The sequence below is a fragment of the Microtus ochrogaster genome, chromosome 2, assembly GCF_000317375.1.
Source record: "Microtus ochrogaster isolate Prairie Vole_2 chromosome 2, MicOch1.0, whole genome shotgun sequence".
Classification (NCBI taxonomy): Eukaryota; Metazoa; Chordata; class Mammalia; order Rodentia; family Cricetidae; genus Microtus; species Microtus ochrogaster.
Window position 1 is genome coordinate 69,802,528 of NC_022010.1, and position 3,281 is coordinate 69,805,808.

The following is a 3,281-nucleotide window of genomic DNA, read 5'->3' on the forward strand; positions in this document are numbered from 1 at the left end:
GGCGGCCGCGTCTTCTGCGTCGGCGAGAGCCAGGTGGGCGGCGGGCGGGGGCGCCGCGTGGAGCGGGCACACTGCGACATCTGCATCAGCACCCGGCGCGGGAAGCCCTGCAGTGCGCTCTGGGCCTCGGGCCAGCTGCCCCCACCCGCGTCTGTTGCAGCGGGAGCGGGGACACCTCACTTGGCACCTAGCGTTTCCTTGGGCTGGCTTCTGGTCCAGTGCGGAGGGTGATGGCGCTGCCCCCTCACTGGGAAGGGGCTATGGCCGGTTGCACAGGCCGGCTGCAGGCTAGACCTGACTTCACAGTGTACTTCCTACCATGCGCTTCTGGACATCCCTTGCTTTCGTGAACATCACACAGTGTTTTGCTTTTCAACGGCCTTTTGCCCTTTCCGCTTCCTCCTGGAAAGCGGCTTCACTTTTAGTACCAACATGAGAGTTTTTTCATAGATGTCAAACCATTTGACCCATTTGGGAATCATAATCTTACTTCAGGATGAATATTTTTGTCAGGTTGTTTAGGTATGAGGATGGAATTGTGCTTCCAGGGAATTAACAAAGACAACACTCTTAAGTTAAAAAAAGAAAAATGAACTGAGGGGTTGGGCATGGCTCAGCTGTTAAGAACACATGTTGCTCTTGTGAGCACAGTGTCCAGTTCCCAGTTCCTACATGGTGGCTCATAAACACCTGTAGCTCCAGTTCCAGGGGTCCAAGGAATGCCGGTGGCGCACATCCACACGGTGGCAGGACGCTTAGACATAAAATTAATAAATATAAAGAAATACCGTGTGGCTAACACTGAGTTTTCTCATGTATCCCAAGTGTATAGCTACTGTTACCTAGCTGTGACTAGGACCACCTGGCCAAGACAGGCGTGGTGGAAGGGGACACTGCTCCTCTTAGAACATGGGGGCTAAATTCTCTAAAACTGCTTGAGAGAGATCACAGAACTGAAAAATAAATGAGGGTGGATTTTTTCCCACTGTGGTGGTTTCTAAGCTAATTTATTTAACACAAGATCCTTGCGGTTTATATCAGAGTGGAAATTTTGCCAAATTAGTTTTCCTAGACACCTTTGAGTATTTTCATGATCTCCTTGGCCTGCTGACTATGCTAACCTAGTTAGCTAACCTAATTACTTGTCTCTTGCCTGCTTCAGAACCCCAGGTAGGGACAGCCTTGCGGATACCTGCCCCTCGTTGCACCCCGGCTTTACACAGATAGCCCCTGTCTCTCAACCTGGAACTTTGCTCCCACCTCCCTGCTGTCTGCGCTTGAGTTCAGGCTGTGACTCAGAAGGTTCTTGCAGCCTTAGAGTTCTGCCTTTTCTGCTCTGGGCACCCCCACCTCCCTGTTCCTCTGTGAAGCCCTGGCTATCTTGGAACTCTCTCTAGACCCGGGTTGGTCTCTGGGATTAAAGGTGTGCACCACCGCACCGCAGACTGAAACTTTAAGATCATATTACAGTTCTCCTCCAGAAATCTGAAACTAACGGCTTTCAAGGTTGTTAGCTCACCTAAACAAGCTACCTGCACCTGAGGATGGCCAGGCCCCGTGTAAAATGACATGATGTTTGCGTTCCGCGTGTGTCCCCTGTGTCTGCATTCTCCAGGTTTCCCATACCTGTTACAGGTTAGAAGCCGTGGAAACGGTTGTTACACAGTGTAGTTTACGGATTAACATAAGGACAAAGTGAGTTTGTTTGTATAGAGACTATTATTTTTTTGTTTGAAGATATGAAAAGGGCCGCTACATCAGATCACTACCCAGTCTTTTGTCTAATCCGCTCTTACAAACCCCAAAGTTCCCCACTGGGGTGCACCGTCCCTCTGAAGCTCATCTGACCAAGTCTCTGCGTATGGAAAAGGCCCTTTCCAAAGTAGCTTAGTGTCTGGGTTTGACGATTATGTGACTTGTGACTTCCAGACATTGCCATCCAAGCCTCACCCTTAAATGAACCTCCCAGTGTGACCTGGGAAGCCCAGACATCTTAAGCTGAAAGAAACAGTGTCAGAATTGCTTGCATAGACACAATACCCAGAGACTTTGAAACTCTTACTAGCCAGGCCAGGGCCCATATAGCTGTTTAAACTGCCACAGATCAACACAAAGGGAAGGCTGCAGGGGTCTGCAGTGTATCAGACACTCCTGTCGATCCTACCTGAAGAGGCCAGGGGTGGAGATCATGGCCTGAAATGACACCGAATCCTCTTTTTCTTTCTTTTTCTTTTGTAGTCTATTGATGACTTGAACAAGTGGGCCCTGTTTCTTGTCTCTCCCTTCGTACTTGAGGCAGAACAAATAGCATTTGTGACCGAGAGCATTTGGGCACAAGGCGACAGTTTCCAGAAGGCAGCATCTTCAGAAACAGTGAGTGGTGGTCTACTTGTGCACCATAGGGTGTGTCTTAGGCCACACCTGGGTGGTGCTGTTTGTTTTTTTCATTTTTTTTAAATGAATGTTCTTTTCTGGGCTTTATAGGTGACTCTTTTTCTTTTGGGATTTATTGGGTTATGTAAAATATACTAGTAAAATTCCTGTCATCTCTTTCTTTTCTTATGCATGTACATATATTCGTGTGTGTGTGTGTGTGTGTGTGTGTGTGTGTGTGTGTGTGTATGTGTGTGTGTCTGTGTGTGTGTCTGTGTGTCTGTGTGTGTGTCTGTGTGTATGTGAAGGCCAGGGGACAACCTTAGGTATCTTCAGTTTCTATCCACCTTGTGTTTGAGATGGTCTGGAACTGGGACCTGAGGTCTCCACCTTCCCAAAGTGTTTCAAGGAACATCATCACTCCTGGCATGGATTTTGACTCGACGCTTAGGGGTTATAGTCAGGTTCTCTGCCAACATGGCAAGCACTTAACCAATGGAGCCTGTTCCCTCGTCTCTCTCTTTTACTTTGTATAGGGTTTTTGTTTCCTTTTACAGCGATTGATGTGTATAGATGTGTGCATGCGGAAGTTAGCATATGAGGTTGAGGTTCTGTTGCCAGGATTCAGTTCTCTTCTTCCACCACGTTAGCTCCCGGGGAGCCAACTCAGGTTGTTGGGATTGGAGCAGGTGCCTTCACCCACTGCCGTAATGTATGTGGGTGACAGTGTCCTGTGTTCTACTCCAGCTGGTCTGGTCCATCCTTGTAATCTCTTCCTTATCTCGTCCTTTTCCTGGCGCCCAAATAAATGGCTTACTTACATGACTGCCTCCTTCCTGGATATCTCACCTGGAGTGTGGGGAAAATACTTCAGACTCACTCACAGGTCCAGACTTGTGGTTTATAAT

General features: G+C 48.3%; 1 protein-coding gene across 4 annotated transcripts in view; it reads left to right on the top strand.

Annotated features, from left to right (window-relative positions):
• The window catches only part of Hlcs (holocarboxylase synthetase), a 190,166-nt gene that overhangs the window by 26,514 nt on the left and 160,371 nt on the right, over nucleotides 1-3,281 (top strand). The window contains exons 1-2 of one of the 4 annotated variants that reach the window (XM_026786515.1): nucleotides 7-33; nucleotides 2,239-2,373. The exons of 2 other annotated variants lie outside the window; for them this stretch is intronic. The gene's annotated coding sequence lies outside the window, so the exon portion shown is untranslated. Of the gene's footprint in view, nucleotides 1-6; nucleotides 34-2,238; nucleotides 2,374-3,281 lie in introns of those variants that run through there. One more of the 4 variants, XM_026786511.1, reaches the window with a different exon arrangement.